Below are 21,786 nucleotides of genomic sequence, written 5' to 3'. Positions count from 1 at the left end.
CACAACTAGAAACTCTGCAACTAGAAACTCCGCAACTAGAAACTCTGCAACTAGAAACTCCGCAACTAGAAACTCCACAGCTAGAAACTCCTTAACTTGAAACACCACAACTAGATACTCCACAACTACAAATTCCACAACTAGAAATTCCACAACTGGAAACTCAACAGCTAGAAAGTTCACAACTAGAAACTCTGCAACTAGAAACTCCGCAACTAGAAACTCCACAGCTAGAAAATCCACCGCTAGAAACTCCACAACTAGCAACTCCACAACTACAGACTCCGCAACTAGAAAACTCCGCAACAAGAAACTCCCAACTAGACACTCCGCAACTAGGAAATCTACAACTTCAAAATCCACAACTAGAAACTCCACAATTTGAAACTCCACAACTAGATACTCCACAACTACAAACTCCACAACTAGAAACTCCCCAACTAGAAATTCCACAACTTGAAACTCCGCAACTAGAAACTCCACAACTAGAAAACTCCGCAACGTGAAACTCTGTAACTAGAAACTCCGCAACTAGAAACTCCACAGCTAGAAACTTCTCTACTTGAAACACCACAGCTAGAAACTCCACAACTTGAAACACCACAACTAGATACTCCACAACTAAAAATTCCACAACTAGAAGCTCCACAAGTAAAAACTCCGCAACTAGAAGCTCCGCAACTAGAATTTTCACAGCTGGAAACTCCACAACTTGACACTTCGCAACTGAATACTCGGCAACTAGAAACCCAACAACCAGAAACTCCACAACTAGAAACTCCACAAGTTGAAACCCAACTAATAGATAATGCACAACTACACACTCCACAACACTAAACACCACAACTAGATACTCCACAACTACAAATTCTGCAACTATAAACACCACAACTGGAAACTTCGCAACCAGAAACTCCACAGCTAGAAACTCCACAACTTGAGACTTCGCGACTAGAAACTCAGCAACTAGAAACTCAACAACTAGAAACTCCACCACTAGAAACTCCACAACTAGAAACTCCACAACTGGAAACTCCGCAACTAGAAACTCCGCCGCTAGAAACTTTACAGCTAGAAACTCCACAACTTGAGACTTCGCGAAGAGAAACTCGTCAACTGGAAACTCAACCACTAGAAACTCCACAGCTAAAAACTCCACAACTAGACACTCAAATAATAGAAACTCCACACCAATAAATTCCACAACTTGAAACTCCACAACTAAAACTCCACAACTAGAAACTCCACAACTAGAAACTCTGCAACTCGAAACTCCACAACTAGAAACTCTGCAACTAGAAACTCCGCAACTAGAAACTCTGCAACTAGAAACTCCGCAACTAGAAACTCTGCAACTAGAAACTCCGCAACTAGAAACTCCACAGCTAGAAACTCCACAACTTGAAACACCACAACTAGATACTCCACAACTACAAATTCCACAACTAGAAATTCCACAACTGGAAACTCAACAGCTAGAAAGTTCACAACTAGAAACTCTGCAACTAGAAACTCCGCAACTAGAAACTCCACAGCTAGAAAATCCACCACTAGAAACTCCACAACTAGCAACTCCACAACTACAGACTCCGCAACTAGAAAACTCCGCAACAAGAAACTCCCAACTAGACACTCCGCAACTAGGAAATCTACAACTTCAAAATCCACAACTAGAAACTCCACAATTTGAAACTCCACAACTAGATACTCCACAACTACAAACTCCACAACAAGAAACTCCCCAACTAGAAATTCCACAACTTGAAACTCCGCAACTAGAAACTCCATAACTAGAAAACTCCGCAACGTGAAACTCTGTGACTAGAAACTCCGCAACTAGAAACTCCACAGCTAGAAATTTCACTACTTGAAACACCACAGCTAGAAACTCCACAACTTAAAACACCACAACTAGATACTCCACAACTACAAATTCCACAACTAGAAGCTCCACAAGTAGAAACTCCGCAACTAGAAGCTCCGCAACTAGAATTTTCACAGCTGGAAACTCCACAACTCGACACTTCGCAACTGGAAACTCGGCAACTAGAAACCCAACAACCTGAAACTCCACAACTAGAAACTCCACAAGTTGAAAGCCAACAAATAGATACTCCACAACTACAGACTCCACAACTTGAAACACCACAACTAGATACTCCACAACTACAAATTCTGCAACTAGAAACACCACAACTGGAAACTCCGCAACTAGAAACTCCACAGCTAGAAACTCCACAACTTGAGACTTCGCGACTAGAAACTCAGCAACTAGAAACTCAACAACTAGAAACTCCACCACTAGAAACTCCACAAATAGGAACTCTACAACTTCAAAATCCACTACTAAAAACTCCTCAACTTGAAACTCGTCAACTAGACACTCAACAACTAGAAACTCCACACCTATAAATTCCACAACCTAAAACTCCACAACTAAAACTCCACAACTAGAAACTCCACAACTAGAAACTCTGCAACTCGAAACTCCACAACTAGAAACTCCACAACTAGAAAACTCCGCAACTAGAAACTCTGCCACTAGAAACTCCACAACAAGAAACTCCACAGCTAGAAACTCCACAACTTGAAACACCACAACTAGATACTCCACAACTTCAAATTCCACAACTAGAAATTCCACAACTGGAAACTCCACAGCTAGAAAGTCCACAACTAGAAACTCCGCAACTAGAAACTCCACAGCTAGAAAATCCACCACTAGAAACTCCACAACTAGCAACTCCACAACTACAGACTCCGCAACTAGGAAACTCCGCAACAAGAAACTCCCAACTAGACACTCTGCAACTAGAAACTCTACAACTTCAAAATCCACAACTAGAAACTCCACAATTTGAAACTCCACAACTAGACACTCCACAACTACAAACTCCCCAACTAGAAACTCCCCAACTAGAAACTCCACAACTTGAAACTCCGCAACTAGAAACTCCGCAACTAGAAACTCCACAACTAGAAAACTCGGCAACGTGAAACTCTGCAACTCGAAACTCCGCAACTAGAAACTCCACAGCTAGAAACTGAACTACTTGAAACACCACAACTAGATACTCCACAACTACGAATTCCACAACTTGAAACTCGACAACTAGAAACTCCGCAACTAGAAGCTCCACAACTAGAATTTTCACAGCTAGAAACTCCACAACTTGAGACTTCGCAACTGGAAACTCGGCAGCTAGAAACCCAACAACCAGAAACTCCACAACTAGAAACTCCACAAGTTGAAACCCAACAAATAGATACTCCACAACTACAGACTCCACAACTTGAAACACCACAACTAGATACTCCACAACTACAAATTCCGCAACTAGAAACAACACAACTGGAAACTCCGCAACTAGAAACTCCACAGCTAGAAACTCCACAACTTGAGACTTCGCGACTAGAAACTCAGCAACTAGAAACTCAACAACTAGAAACTCCACCACTAGAAACTCCACAACCAGAAACTCCACAACTGGAAACTCCGCAACTAGAAACTCCGCCGCTAGAAACTTTACAGCTAGAAACTCCACAACTTGAGACTTCGCGAAGAGAAACTCGCCAACTGGAAACTCAACCACTAGAAACTCCACAGCTAAAAACTCCACAACTAGACACTCAACTAATAGAAACTCCACACCAATAAATTCCACAACTTGAAACTCCACAACTAAAACTCCACAACTAGAAACTCCACAACTAGAAACTCTGCAACTCGAAACTCCACATCTAGAAACTCTGCAACTAGAAACTCCGCAACTAGAAACTCTGCAACTAGAAACTCCGCAACTAGAAACTCCACAGCTAGAAACTCCACAACTTGAAACACCACAACTAGATACTCCACAACTACAAATTCCACAACTAGAAATTCCACAACTGGAAACTCAACAGCTAGAAAGTTCACAACTAGAAACTCTGCAACTAGAAACTCCGCAACTAGAAACTCCACAGCTAGAAAATCCACCACTAGAAACTCCACAACTAGCAACTCCACAACTACAGACTCCGCAACTAGAAAACTCCGCAACAAGAAACTCCCAACTAGACACTCCGCAACTAGGAAATCTACAACTTCAAAATCCACAACTAGAAACTCCACAATTTGAAACTCCACAACTAGATACTCCACAACTACAAACTCCACAACAAGAAACTCCCCAACTAGAAATTCCACAACTTGAAACTCCGCAACTAGAAACTCCACAACTAGAAAACTCCGCAACGTGAAACTCTGTAACTAGAAACTCCGCAACTAGAAACTCCACAGCTAGAAACTTCACTACTTGAAACACCACAGCTAGAAACTCCACAACTTGAAACACCACAACTAGATACTCCACAACTACAAATTCCACAACTAGAAGCTCCACAAGTAGAAACTCCGCAACTAGAAGCTCCGCAACTAGAATTTTCACAGCTGGAAACTCCACAACTCGACACTTCGCAACTGGAAACTCGGCAACTAGAAACCCAACAACCTGAAACTCCACAACTAGAAACTCCACAAGTTGAAAGCCAACAAATAGATACTCCACAACTACAGACTCCACAACTTGAAACACCACAACTAGATACTCCACAACTACAAATTCTGCAAATAGAAACACCACAACTGGAAACTCCGCAACTAGAAACTCCACAGCTAGAAACTCCACAACTTGAGACTTCGCGACTAGAAACTCAGCAACTAGAAACTCAACAACTAGAAACTCCACCACTAGAAACTCCACAACTAGGAACTCTACAACTTCAAAATCCACTACTAAAAACTCCTCAACTTGAAACTCCACAACTAGATACTCCACAACTACAAACTTCACAACTAGAAATTCCACAACCTGAAACTCCGCAACCAGAAACTCCACAACTAAAAACTTCACAACTAGAAACTCAACAACTAGAGACTGCACAACTAGAAACTCCACAACTAGAAAACTCCACAACTAGAAACTCTGCAACTACATACTCCGCAACTAGAAACTCCACAGCTAGAAACTCCACAACTAGATAATCCACAACTACAAATTCCACAACTAGAAACTCCACAACTGGAAACTCCGCAACTAGAAACTCCGCCGCTAGAAACTTTGAGGCTAGAAACTCCACAACTTGAGACTTCGCGAAGAGAAACTCGTCAACTGGAAACTCAACCACTAGAAACTCCACAGCTAAAAACTCCACAACTAGACACTCAACAACTAGAAACTCCACACCTATAAATTCCACAACTTAAAACTCCACAACTAAAACTCCACAACTAGAAACTCCACAACTAGAAACTCTGCAACTCGAAACTCCACAACTAGAAACTCCACAACTAGAAAACTCCGCAACTAGAAACTCTGCCACTAGAAACTCCACAACAAGAAACTCCACAGCTAGAACCTCCACAACTTGAAACACCACAACTAGATACTCCACAACTTCAAATTCCACAACTAGAAATTCCACAACTGGAAACTCCACAGCTAGAAAGTCCACAACTTGAAACTCCGCAACTAGAAACTCCACAGCTAGAAAATCCACCACTAGAAACTCCACAACTAGCAACTCCACAACTACAGACTCCGCAACTAGGAAACTCCGCAACAAGAAACTCCCAACTCGACACTCTGCAACTAGAAACTCTACAACTTCAAAATCCACAACTAGAAACTCCACAATTTGAAACTCCACAACTAGACACTCCACAACTACAAACTCCTCAACTAGAAACTCCCCAACTAGAAACTCCACAACTTGAAACTCCGCAACTAGAAACTCCGCAACTAGAAACTCCACAACTAGAAAACTCGGCAACGTGAAACTCTGCAACTCGAAACTCCGCAACTAGAAACTCCACAGCTAGAAACTGAACTACTTGAAACACCACAACTAGATACTCCACAACTACGAATTCCACAACTAGAAACTCCACAACTAGAAACTCCGCAACTAGAAGCTCCACAACTAGAATTTTCACAGCTAGAAACTCCACAACTTGAGACTTCGCAACTGGAAACTCGGCAGCTAGAAACCCAACAACCAGAAACTCCACAACTAGAAACTCCACAAGTTGAAACCCAACAAATAGATATTCCACAACTACAGACTCCACAACTTGAAACACCACAACTAGATACTCCACAACTACAAATTCCGCAACTAGAAACAACACAACTGGAAACTCCGCAACTAGAAACTCCACAGCTAGAAACCCCACAACTTGAGACTTCGCGACTAGAAACTCAGCAACTAGAAACTCAACAACTAGAAACTCCACCACTAGAAACTCCACAACTAGAAACTCCACAACTGGAAACTCCGCAACTAGAAACTCCGCCGCTAGAAACTTTACAGCTAGAAACTCCACAACTTGAGACTTCGCGAAGAGAAACTCGTCAACTGGAAACTCAACCACTAGAAACTCCACAGCTAAAAACTCCACAACTAGACACTCAACAACTAGAAACTCCACACCAATAAATTCCACAACTTGAAACTCCACAACTAAAACTCCACAACTAGAAACTCCACAACTAGAAACTCTGCAACTCGAAACTCCACAACTAGAAACTCTGCAACTAGAAACTCTGCAACTAGAAACTCCACAACTTGAAACACCACAACTAGATACTCCACAACTACAAATTCCACAACTAGAAATTCCAAAACTGGAAACTCCACAGCTAGAAAGTTCACAACTAGAAACTCTGCAACTAGAAACTCCGCAACTAGAAACTCCACAGCTAGAAAATCCACCGCTAGAAACTCCACAACTAGCAACTCCACAACTACAGACTCCGCAACTAGAAAACTCCGCAACAAGAAACTCCCAACTAGACACTCCGCAACTAGGAAATCTACAATTTCAAAATCCACAACTAGAAACTCCACAATTTGAAACTCCACAACTAGATACTCCACAACTACAAACTCCACAACTAGAAACTCCCCAACTAGAAATTCCACAACTTGAAACTCCGCAACTAGAAACTCCACAACTAGAAAACTCCGCAACGTGAAACTCTGTAACTAGAAACTCCGCAACTAGAAACTCCAGAGCTAGAAACTTCTCTACTTGAAACACCACAGCTAGAAACTCCACAACTTGAAACACCACAACTAGATACTCCACAACTACAAATTCCACAACTAGAAGCTCCACAAGTAGAAACTCCGCAACTAGAAGCTCCGCAACTAGAATTTTCACAGCTGGAAACTCCACAACTTGACACTTCGCAACTGAATACTCGGCAACTAGAAACCCAACAACCAGAAACTCCACAACTAGAAACTCCACAAGTTGAAACCCAACTAATAGATAATGCACAACTACAGACTCCACAACTTGAAACACCACAACTAGATACTCCACAACTACAAATTCTGCAACTATAAACACCACAACTGGAAACTTCGCAACCAGAAACTCCACAGCTAGAAACTCCACAACTTGAGACTTCGCGACTAGAAACTCAGCAACTAGAAACTCAACAACTAGAAACTCCACCACTAGAAACTCCACAACTAGAAACTCCACAACTGGAAACTCCGCAACTAGAAACTCCGCCGCTAGAAACTTTACAGCTAGAAACTCCACAACTTGAGACTTCGCGAAGAGAAACTCGTCAACTGGAAACTCAACCACTAGAAACTCCACAGCTAAAAACTCCACAACTAGACACTCAACAAATAGAAACTCCACACCGATAAATTCCACAACTTGAAACTCCACAACTAAAACTCCACAACTAGAAACTCCACAACTAGAAACTCTGCAACTCGAAACTCCACAACTAGAAACTCTGCAACTAGAAACTCCGCAACTAGAAACTCTGCAACTAGAAACTCCGCAACTAGAAACTCCGCAACTAGAAACTCCACAGCTAGAAACTCCACAACTTGAAACACCACAACTAGATACTCCACAACTACAAATTCCACAACTAGAAATTCCACAACTGGAAACTCAACAGCTAGAAAGTTCACAACTAGAAACTCTGCAACTAGAAACTCCGCAACTAGAAACTCCACAGCTAGAAAATCCACCACTAGAAACTCCACAACTAGCAACTCCACAACTACAGACTGCGCAACTAGAAAACTCCGCAACAAGAAACTCCCAACTAGACACTCCGCAACTAGGAAATCTACAACTTCAAAATCCACAACTAGAAACTCCACAACAAGAAACTCCCCAACTAGAAATTCCACAACTTGAAACTACGCAACTAGAAACTCCACAACTAGAAAACTCCGCAACGTGAAACTCTGTAACTAGAAACTCCGCAACTAGAAACTCCAGAGCTAGAAACTTCACTACTTGAAACACCACAGCTAGAAACTCCACAACTTGAAACACCACAACTTGATACTCCACAACTACAAATTCCACAACTAGAAGCTCCACAAGTAGAAACTCCGCAACTAGAAGCTCCGCAACTAGAATTTTCACAGCTGGAAACTCCACAACTTGACACTTCGCAACTGAATATTCGGCAACTAGAAACCCAACAACCAGAAACTCCACAACTAGAAACTCCACAAGTTGAAACCCAACTAATAGATAATGCACAACTACAGACTCCACAACTTGAAACACCACAACTAGATACTCCACAACTACAAATTCTGCAACTATAAACACCACAACTGGAAACTTCGCAACCAGAAACTCCACAGCTAGAAACTCCACAACTTGAGACTTCGCGACTAGAAACTCAGCAACTAGAAACTCAACAACTAGAAACTCCACCACTAGAAACTCCACAACTAGAAACTCCACAACTGGAAACTCCGCAACTAGAAACTCCGCCGCTAGAAACTTTACAGCTAGAAACTGCACAACTTGAGACTTCGCGAAGAGAAACTCGTCAACTGGAAACTCAACCACTAGAAACTCCACAGCTAAAAACTCCACAACTAGACACTCAACAAATAGAAACTCCACACCAATAAATTCCACAACTTGAAACTCCACAACTAAAACTCCACAACTAGAAACTCCACAACTAGAAACTCTGCAACTCGAAACTCCACAACTAGAAACTCTGCAACTAGAAACTCCGCAACTAGAAACTCTGCAACTAGAAACTCCGCAACTAGAAACTCTGCAACTAGAAACTCCGCAACTAGAAACTCCACAGCTAGAAACTCCACAACTTGAAACACCACAACTAGATACTCCACAACTACAAATTCCACAACTAGAAATTCCACAACTGGAAACTCAACAGCTAGAAAGTTCACAACTAGAAACTCTGCAACTAGAAACTCCGCAACTAGAAACTCCACAGCTAGAAAATCCACCACTAGAAACTCCACAACTAGCAACTCCACAACTACAGACTCCGCAACTAGAAAACTCCGCAACAAGAAACTCCCAACTAGACACTCCGCAACTAGGAAATCTACAACTTCAAAATCCACAACTAGAAACTCCACAACAAGAAACTCCCCAACTAGAAATTCCACAACTTGAAACTACGCAACTAGAAACTCCACAACTAGAAAACTCCGCAACGTGAAACTCTGTAACTAGAAACTCCGCAACTAGAAACTCCAGAGCTAGAAACTTCACTACTTGAAACACCACAGCTAGAAACTCCACAACTTGAAACACCACAACTTGATACTCCACAACTACAAATTCCACAACTAGAAGCTCCACAAGTAGAAACTCCGCAACTAGAAGCTCCGCAACTAGAATTTTCACAGCTGGAAACTCCACAACTTGACACTTCGCAACTGAATACTCGGCAACTAGAAACCCAACAACCGGAAACTCCACAACTAGAAACTCCACAAGTTGAAACCCAACTAATAGATAATGCACAACTACAGACTCCACAACTTGAAACACCACAACTAGATACTCCACAACTACAAATTCTGCAACTATAAACACCACAACTGGAAACTTCGCAACCAGAAACTCCACAGCTAGAAACTCCACAACTTGAGACTTCGTGACTAGAAACTCAGCAACTAGAAACTCAACAACTAGAAACTCCACCACTAGAAACTCCACAACTAGAAACTCCACAACTGGAAACTCCGCAACTAGAAACTCCGCCGCTAGAAACTTTACAGCTAGAAACTCCACAACTTGAGACTACGCGAAGAGAAACTCGTCAACTGGAAACTCAACCACTAGAAACTCCACAGCTAAAAACTCCACAACTAGACACTCAACAAATAGAAACTCCACACCAATAAATTCCACAACTTGAAACTCCACAACTAAAACTCCACAACTAGAAACTCCACAACTAGAAACTCTGCAACTCGAAACTCCACAACTAGAAACTCTGCAACTAGAAACTCCGCAACTAGAAACTCTGCAACTAGAAACTCCGCAACTAGAAACTCTGCAACTAGAAACTCCGCAACTAGAAACTCCACAGCTAGAAACTCCACAACTTGAAACACCACAACTAGATACTCCACAACTACAAATTCCACAACTAGAAATTCCACAACTGGAAACTCAACAGCTAGAAAGTTCACAACTAGAAACTCTGCAACTAGAAACTCCGCAACTAGAAACTCCACAGCTAGAAAATCCACCACTAGAAACTCCACAACTAGCAACTCCACAACTACAGACTCCGCAACTAGAAAACTCCGCAACAAGAAACTCCCAACTAGACACTCCGCAACTAGGAAATCTACAACTTCAAAATCCACAACTAGAAACTCCACAACAAGAAACTCCCCAACTAGAAATTCCACAACTTGAAACTCCGCAACTAGAAACTCCACAACTAGAAACTCCACAACAAGAAACTCCGCAACTAGAAGCTCCACAACTAGAATTTTCACAGCTAGAAACTCCACAACTTGAGACTTCGCAACTGGAAACTCGGCAGCTAGAAACCCAACAACCAGAAACTCCACAACTAGAAACTCCACAAGTTGAAACCCAACAAATAGATACTCCACAACTACAGACTCCACAACTTGAAACACCACAACTAGATACTCCACAACTACAAATTCCGCAACTAGAAAAACACAACTGGAAACTCCGCAACTAGAAACTCCACAGCTAGAAACCCCACAACTTGAGACTTCGCGACTAGAAACTCAGCAACTAGAAACTCAACAACTAGAAACTCCACCACTAGAAACTCAACAACTAGAAACTCCACAACTGGAAACTCCGCAACTTGAAACTCCGCAGCTAGAAACTTTACAGCTAGAAACTTCACAACTTGAGACTTCGCGAATAGAAACTCGTCAACTGGAAACTCAACCACTAGAAACTCCACAGCTAGAAACTCCACAACTAGACACTCAACAACTAGAAACTCCAAACCTATAAATTCCACAACTTTAAACTCCACAACTAAAACTCCACAACTACAAACTCCACAACTAGAAACTCTGCAACTCGAAACTCCACAACTAGAAACTCTGCAACTAGAAACTCCGCAACTAGAAACTCCGCAACTAGAAACTCCGCAACTAGAAACTCCACAGCTAGAAACTCCACAACTTGAAACACCACAACTAGATACTCCACAACTACAAATTCCACAACTAGAAATTCCACAACTGGAAACTCCACAGCTAGAAAGTTCACAACTAGAAACTCTGCAACTAGAAACTCCGCAACTAGAAACTCCACAGCTAGAAAATCCACAACTAGAAACTCCACAACTAGCAACTCCACAACTACAGACTCCGCAACTAGAAAACTCCGCAACAAGAAACTCCCAACTAGACACTCCGCAACTAGGAACTATACAACTTCAAAATCCACAACTAGAAACTCCACAATTTGAAACTCCACAACTAGATACTCCACAACTACAAACTCCACAACTAGAAACTCCCCAACTAGAAACTCAACAACTTGAAACTCCGCAACTAGAAACTCCGCAACTAGAAACTCAACAACTAGAAAACTCCGCAACGTGAAACTCTGTAACTAGAAACTCCGAAGCTAGAAACTCCACAGATAGAAACTACAATACTTGAAACACCACAGCTAGAAACTCCACAACTTGAAACACCACAACTAGATACTCCACAACTACGAATTCCACAACTAGAAGCTCTACAACTAGAAACTCCGCAACTAGAAGCTCCGCAAATAGAATTTCCACAGCTGGAAACTCCACAACTCTAGACTTCGCAACTGAATACTCGGCAAATAGAAACCCAACAACCAGAAACTCCACAACTAGAAACTCCACAAGTTGAAACCCAACTAATAGATAATCCACAACTACAGACTCCACAACTTGAAACACCACAACTAGATACTCCACAACTACAAATTCTGCAACTATAAACACCACAACTGGAAACTCCGACACCAGAAACTCTACAGCTAGAAACTCCACAACTTGAGACTTCGCGACTAGAAACTCAGCAACTAGAAACTCAACAACTAGAAACTCCACCACTAGAAACTCCACAACTAGAAACTCCACAACTGGAAACTCCGCAACTAGAAACTCCGCCGCTAGAAACTTTACAGCTAGAAACTCCACAACTTGAGACTTCGCGAAGAGAAACTCGTCAACTGGAAACTCAACCACTAGAAACTCCACAGCTAAAAACTCCACAACTAGACACTCAACAACTAGAAACTCCACACCAATAAATTCCCCAACTTGAAACTCCACAACTAAAACTCCACAACTAGAAACTCCACAAATAGAAACTCTGCAACTCGAAACTCCACAACTAGAAACTCTGCAACTAGAAACTCCGCAACTAGAAACTCTGCAACTAGAAACTCCGCAACTAGAAACTCCACAGCTAGAAACTCCACAACTACAAATTCCACAACTAGAAATTCCACAACTGGAAACTCAACAGCTAGAAAGTTCACAACTAGAAACTCTGCAACTAGAAACTCCGCTACTAGAAACTCCACAGCTAGAAAATCCACCGCTAGAAACTCCACAACTAGCAACTCCACAACTACAGACTCCGCAACTAGAAAACTCCGCAACCTAGAAACTCCCAACTAGACACTCCGCAACTAGGAAATCTACAACTTCAAAATCCACAACTAGAAACTCCACAATTTGAAACTCCACAACTAGATACTCCACAACTACAAACTCCACAACTAGAAACTCCCCAACTAGAAATTCCACAACTTGAAACTCCGCAACTAGAAACTCCACAACTAGAAAACTCCGCATCGTGAAACTCTGTAACTAGAAACTCCGCAACTAGAAACTCCACAGCTAGAAACTTCTCTACTTGAAACACCACAGCTAGAAACTCCACAACTTGAAACACCACAACTAGATACTCCACAACTACAAATTCCACAACTAGAAGCTCCACAAGTAGAAACTCCGCAACAAGAAGCTCCGCAACTAGAATTTTCACAGCTGGAAACTCCACAACTTGACACTTCGCAACTGAATACTCGGCAACTAGAAACCCAACAACCAGAAACTCCACAACTAGAAACTCCACAAGTTGAAACCCAACTAATAGATAATGCACAACTACAGACTCCACAACTTGAAACACCACAACTAGATACTCCACATCTACAAATTCTGCAACTATAAACACCACAACTGGAAACTTCGCAACCAGAAACTCCACAGCTAGAAACTCCACAACTTGAGACTTCGCGACTAGAAACTCAGCAACTAGAAACTCAACAACTAGAAACTCCACCACTAGAAACTCCCCAACTAGAAACTCCACAACTGGAAACTCCGCAACTAGAAACTCCGCCGCTAGAAACTTTACAGCTAGAAACTCCACAACTTGAAACTCTGCAACTATAAACTCTGCAATTAGAAACTCCACAGCTAGAAACTTCACTACTTGAAACACCACAACTAGATACTCCACAACTAAGAATTCCACAACTATAAACTCCACAACTAGAAACTCCGCAACTAGAAGCTCCGCAACTAGAATTTTCACAGCTAGAAACTCGACAACTTGAGACTTCGCAACTAGAAACTCGGCAACTAGAAACCCAACAACCAGAAACTCCACATTAGAAACTCCGCAAGTTGAAACCCAACAAATAGATACTCCACAACTACAAACTCCACAACTAGAAACTCCACAACCTGAAACTCCGCAACCAGAAACTCCGCAACTAAAAACTCCACAACTAGAAACTCCACAAGTAGAAACTCCACAACTAGAAACTCCGCAACTAGAAACTCCGCAACTAGATACTCCGCAACTAGAAAATTCACAGCTAGAAACTCCACAACTTGAAACACCACAACTAGATACTCCACAACTACAAATTCCACAACTAGAAACTCCACAACTGGAAACTCCACAGCTAGAAACTCCACAACTAGACACTCAACAACTAGATACTCCACACCTATAAATTCCACAACTTGAAACTCCACAACTAAAACTCCACAACTAGAAACTCCACAACTAGAAACTCTGCAACTCGAAACTCCCCAACTAGAAACTCCACAACTAGAAACTCTGCTACTAGAAACTCCGCAACTAGAAACTCTGCAACTAGAAACTCCGCCACTAGAAACTCCACAGCTAGAAACTCCACAACTATAAACTTCACAACTAGAAACTCAACAACTAGAAACTCCACAGCTAGAAACTCCGCAACTAGAAAACTCCGCAACTAGAAACTCTGCAACTACATACTCCGCAACTAGAAACCTCAAAGCTAGAAACTCGACAACTTGAGAGTTCGCAACTAGAAACTCCACAACTAGAGACTCCACACCTAGAAACTCCACCACTAGAAAGTCCACAACTAGAAACTCCGCAACTGGAAACTCCACAGCCAGAAACTCCACAACTAGAAACACCACATCTAGAAACTCCGCAACAACAAACTCTGCAACCAGAAACTCCACAACTAGAATTTACACAGCGAGAGACTCAACAACTAGAGACTCCTCAACTAAAAGCTCCACAACTAGAAACTCCACAGCTAGAAACTCCGCAACTTGAAACCCGACAACTAGAAACTCAACAACTAGAAACTCCACACCTAGAAATTCCTCAACTTGAAACTCCACAACTAAAACTCCACAACTAGAAACTCCACAACTAGAAACTCCGTAACTAGAAACTCCCCAACTAGAAACTCCACAAACAGTAACTCTGCAACCTGAAACTCCGCAACTAGAAACTCTGCAACTAGAAACTCTGCAACTAGAAACTCTGCAACTAGAAACTCCACAGCTAGAAACCCCACAACTATAAACTTCACAACTAGAAACTCAACAACTAGAAACTCCACAACTAGAGACTGCACAACTAGAGACTTTGCATTTAGAAACTCCTCAGATAGAAACTACACAACTAAAAACACCACGACTAGAGATTCCATAAGTAGAAACTCCACAGCTAGAATTTCCACAACTAGAAACCCCTCAACTAAAAACTCCACATATAGGAACCCTGCAAATAGAAAATCTACAACTAGAAACTCGAAAACTAAAAACTCCGCAACTAGAAACTCCACAGCTAGAAAATCCACAACTAGAAACTCCGCAACTGCAAAATCCACAGCTAGAAACTCCACAACTTGAAACACCACAACTAGATACTCCACAACTACAAACTCCACAACTAGAAACTCCACAACTGGAAACTCCGCAACTAGAAACTCCGCAACTAGAAACTTTACAGCTAGAAACCCCACAACTTGAGACTTCCCGAATAGAAACTCGTCAACTGAAAACTCAACCACTACAAACTCCACAGCTAGAAACTCCACAACTAGACACTCAACAACTAGAAACTCCACACCTATAAATTCCACAACTTGAAACTCCACAACTAAAACTCCACAACTAGAAACTCCACAACTAGAAACTCTGCAACTCGAAACTCCCCAACTAGAAACTCCACAACTAGAAACCCTGCAACTAGAAACTCCGCAACTAGAAACTCTGCAACTAGAAACTCCGCAACTAGAAACTCCACAGCTAGAAACCCCACAACTATAAACTTCACAACTAGAAACTCAACTAGAGACTGCACAACTAGAAACTCCACAACTAGAAAACTCCGCAACTAGAAACTCTGCAACTACATACTCCGCAACTAGAAACTCCACAGCTAGAAACTCCACAACTAGATAATCCACAACTACCAATTCCACAACTAGAAACTCCACAACTGGAAACTCCGCAACTAGAAACTCTGCAACTACAAACTTTACAGTTAGAAACTCCACAACTTGAGACTTCGCAAATAGAAACTCGTCAACTGGAAACTCAACCACTAGAAACTCCACAGCTAGAAACTCCACCACTAGACACTAAACAACTAGAAACTCCACACCTATATATTACACAACTTGAAACTCCACAACTAAAACTCCACAACTAGAAACTCCACAACTAGAAATTCTGCAACTCGAAACTCTCCAACTAGAAACTCCACAACTAGAAACTCTGCAACTAGAAACTCCGCAACTAGAAACTCCACAGCTAGAGTATCTGCAACTAGAAACTGCGCAACTAGAAACTCTGCAACTAGAAAATCGACAACTAGAAACTTCACAGCTAGAAACCCCACAACTATAAACTTCACAACTAGCAACTCAACAACTATAGACTGCACAACTAGAGACTCCGCAACTAGAAACTCCGCAGCTAGTAACTCCGCAACTAGAAACTCCACAACTTGAAACTCCGCCACTAGAATCTCCACAACTAGAAAACTCCGCAACTAGAAACTCTGCCACTAGAAACTCCACAACTAGAAACTCCACAGCTAGAAACTCCACAACTTGAAACACCACAACTATATACTCCAGAACTTCAAATTCCGCAACTAGAAATTCCACAACTGGAAGCTCCACAGCTAGAAATTCCACAACTAGAAACTCTGCAACTAGAAACTCCGAACTAGAAACTCCACAGCTAGAAAATCCACCACTAGAAACTCCACAACTAGCAACTCCACAAATACAGACTCCGCAACTAGAAAACTCCGCAACAAGAAACTCCCAACTAGACACTCTGCAACTAGGAACTCTACAACTTCAAAATCCACAACTAGAAACTCAACAATTTGAAACTCCACAACTAGATACTCCACAACTACAAACTCCACAACTAGAAACTCCCCAACTAGAAACTCCACAACTAGAAAACTCGGCAACGTGAAACTCTGTACTAAAAACTCCGCAATTAGAAACTCCACAGCTAGAAACTTAACTACTTGAAACACCACAACTAGATACTCCAACTACGAATTCCACAACTAGAAACTCCACAACTAGAAACTACGCAACTAGAAGCTCCACAACTAGAATTTTCACAGCTAGAAACTCCACAACTTGAGACTTCGCAACTTGAAACTCGGCAGCTAGAAACCCAACAACCAGAAACTCCACAACTAGAAACTCCACAAGTTGAAACCCAACAAATAGATACTCCACAACTACAGACTCCACAACTTGAAACACCACAACTAGATACTCCACAACTACAAATTCCGCAACTAGAAACACCACAACTGGAAACTCCGCAACTAGAAACTCCACAGCTAGAAACTTTACAGCTAGAAACTCCACAACTTGAGACTTCGCGAATAGAAACTCGTCAACTGGAAACTCAACCACTAGAAACTCCACAGCTAGAAACTCCACAACTAGACACTCAACAACTAGAATCTCCACACCTATAAATTCCACAACTTAAAACTCCACAACTAAAACTCCACAACTAGAAACTCCACAACTAGAAACTCTGCAACTCGAAACTCCACAACTAGAAACTCTGCAACTAGAAACTCCACAACTAGAAACTCCCCAACTAGACACTCTGCAACTAGAAACTCTACAACTTCAAAATCCACAACTAGAAACTCCACAATTTGAAACTCCACAACTAGACACTCCACAACTACAAACTCCACAACTAGAAACTCCCCAACTAGAAACTCCACAACTTGAAACTCCGCAACTAGAAACTCCGCAACTAGAAACTCCACAACTAGAAAACTCGGCAACGTGAAACTCTGCAACTCGAAACTCCGCAACTAGAAACTCCACAGCTAGAAACTGAACTACTTGAAACACCACAACTAGATACTCCACAACTACGAATTCCACAACTAGAAACTCCACAACTAGAAACTCCGCAACTAATAGCTCCACAACTAGAATTTTCACAGCTAGAAACTCCACAACTTGAGACTTCGCAACTGGAAACTCGGCAGCTAGAAACCCAACAACCAGAAACTCCACAACTAGAAACTCCACAAGTTGAAACCCAACAAATAGATACTCCACAACTACAGACTCCACAACTTGAAACACCACAACTAGATACTCCACAACTACAAATTCCGCAACTAGAAACAACACAACTGGAAACTCCGCAACTAGAAACTCCACAGCTAGAAACCCCACAACTTGAGACTTCGCGACTAGAAACTCAGCAACTAGAAACTCAACAACTAGAAACTCCACCACTAGAAACTCAACAACTAGAAACTCCACAACTGGAAACTCCGCAACTTGAAACTCCGCAGCTAGAAACTTTACAGCTAGAAACTTCACAACTTGAGACTTCGCGAATAGAAACTCGTCAACTGGAAACTCAACCACTAGAAACTCCACAGCTAGAAACTCCACAACTAGACACTCAACAACTAGAAACTCCAAACCTATAAATTCCACAACTTTAAACTCCACAACTAAAACTCCACAACTACAAACTCCACAACTAGAAACTCTGCAACTCGAAACTCCACAACTAGAAACTCTGCAACTAGAAACTCCGCAACTAGAAACTCTGCAACTAGAAACTCCGCAACTAGAAACTCCACAGCTAGAAACTCCACAACTTGAAACACCACAACTAGATACTCCACAACTACAAATTCCACAACTAGAAATTCCACAACTTGAAACTCCACAGCTAGAAAGTTCACAACTAGAAACTCTGCAACTAGAAACTCCGCAACTAGAAACTCCACAGCTAGAAAATCCACAACTAGAAACTCCACAACTAGCAACTCCACAACTACAGACTCCGCAACTAGAAAACTCCGCAACAAGAAACTCCCAACTAGACACTCCGCAACTAGGAACTCTACAACTTCAAAATCCACAACTAGAAACTCCACAATTTGAAACTCCACAACTAGATACTCCACAACTACAAACTCCACAACTAGAAACTCCCCAACTAGAAACTCCAGAACTTGAAACTCCGCAACTAGAAACTCCGCAACTAGAAACTCCACAACTAGAAAACTCCGCAACGTGAAACTCTGTTACTAGAAACTCCGCACCTAGAAACTCCACAGATAGAAACTACAATACTTGAAACACCACAGCTAGAAACTCCACAACTTAAAACACCACAACTAGATACTCCACAACTACGAATTCCACAACTAGAAGCTCCACAACTAGAAACTCCGCAACTAGAAGCTCCGCAAATAGAATTTCCACAGCTGGAAACTCCACAACTCTAGACTTCGCAACTGAGTACTCGGCAACTAGAAACCCAACAACCAGAAACTCCACAACTAGAAACTCCACAAGTTGAAACCCAACTAATAGATAATCCACAACTACAGACTCAGCAACTTGAAACACCACAACTAGATACTCCACAACTAGAAATTCTGCAACTATAAACACCACAACTGGAAACTCCGCAACCAGAAACTCCACAGCTAGAAACTCCACAACTTGAGACTTCGCGACTAGAAACTCAGCAACTAGAAACTCAACAACTAGAAACTCCACCACTAGAAACTCCACAACTAGAAACTCCACAACTGGAAGCTCCGCAACTAGAAACTCCGCCGCTAGAAACTTTACAGCTAGAAACTCCACAACTTGAGACTTCGCGAAGAGAAACTCGTCAACTGGAAACTCAACCACTAGAAACTCCACAGCTAAAAAACTCCACAACTAGACACTCAACAAATAGAAACTCCACACCAATAAATTCCACAACTTGAAACTCCACAACTAAAACTCCACAACTCGAAACTCTGCAACTCGAAACTCCACAACTAGAAACTCTGCAACTAGAAACTCCGCAACTAGAAACTCTGCAACTAGAAACTCCGCAACTAGAAACTCCACAGCTAGAAACTCCACAACTTGAAACACCACAACTAGATACTCCACAACTACAAATTCCACAACTAGAAATTCCACAACTGGAAACTCAACAGCTAGAAAGTTCACAACTAGAAACTCTGCAACTAGAAACTCCGCAACTAGAAACTCCACAGCTAGAAAATCCACCACTAGAAACTCCACAACTAGCAACTCCACAACTACAGACTCCGCAACTAGAAAACTCCGCAACAAGAAACTCCCAACTAGACACTCCGCAACTAGGAAATCTACAACTTCAAAATCCACAACTAGAAACTCCACAATTTGAAACTCCACAACTAGATACTCCACAACTACAAACTCCACAACAAGAAACTCCCCAACTAGAAATTCCACAACTTGAAACTCCGCAACTAGAAACTCCACAACTAGAAAACTCCGCAACGTGAAACTCTGTAACTAGAAACTCCGCAACTAGAAACTCCACAGCTAGAAACTTCACTACTTGAAACACCACAGCTAGAAACTCCACAACTTGAAACACCACAACTAGATACTCCACAACTACAAATTCCACAACTAGAAGCTCCACAAGTAGAAACTCCGCAACTAGAAGCTCCGCAACTAGAATTTTCACAGCTGGAAACTCCACAACTCGACACTTCGCAACTGGAAACTCGGCAACTAGAAACCCAACAACCTGAAACACGACAACTAGAAACTCCACAAGTTGAAAGCCAACAAATAGATACTCCACAACTACAGACTCCACAACTTGAAACACCACAACTAGATACTCCACAACTACAAATTCTGCAACTAGAAACACCACAACTGGAAACTCCGCAACTAGAAACTCCACAGCTAGAAACTCCACAACTTGAGACTTCGCGACTAGAAACTCAGCAACTAGAAACTCAACAACTAGAAACTCCACCACTAGAAACTCCACAACTAGGAACTCTACAACTTCAAAATCCACTACTAAAAACTCCTCAACTTGAAACTCCACAACTAGATACTCCACAACTACAAACTTCACAACTAGAAACTCCACAACCTGAAACTCCGCAACCAGAAACTCCGCAACTAAAAACTTCACAACTAGAAACTCAACAACTAGAGACTGCACAACTAGAAACTCCACAACTAGAAAACTCCGCAACTAGAAACTCTGCAACTACATACTCCGCAACTAGAAACTCAACAGCTAGAAACTCCACAACTAGATAATCCACAACTACAAATTCCACAACTAGAAACTCCACAACTGGAAACTCCGCAACTAGAAACTCCGCCGCTAGAAACTTTACAGCTAGAAACTCCACAACTTGAGACTTCGCGAAGAGAAACTCGTCAACTGGAAACTCAACCACTAGAAACTCCACAGCTAAAAACTCCACAAGTAGACACTCAACAACTAGAAACTCCACACCTATAAATTCCACAACTTAAAACTCCACAACTAACACTCCACAACTAGAAACTCTGCAACTCGAAACTCCACAACTAGAAACTCCACAACTAGAAAACTCCGCAACTAGAAACTCTGCCACTAGAAACTCCACAACAAGAAACGCCACAGCTAGAAACTCCACAACTTGAAACACCACAACTAGATACTCCACAACTTCAAATTCCACAACTAGAAATTCCACAACTGGAAGTTCCACAGCTAGATAGTCCACAACTAGAAACTCCGCAACTAGAAACTCCACAGCTAGAAAATCCACCACTAGAAACTCCACAACTAG

This window comes from Rhipicephalus microplus, unplaced genomic scaffold (assembly GCF_043290135.1).
Source record: "Rhipicephalus microplus isolate Deutch F79 unplaced genomic scaffold, USDA_Rmic scaffold_12, whole genome shotgun sequence".
Taxonomy (NCBI): domain Eukaryota; kingdom Metazoa; phylum Arthropoda; class Arachnida; order Ixodida; family Ixodidae; genus Rhipicephalus; species Rhipicephalus microplus.
This window is presented reverse-complemented; position numbering follows the sequence as displayed.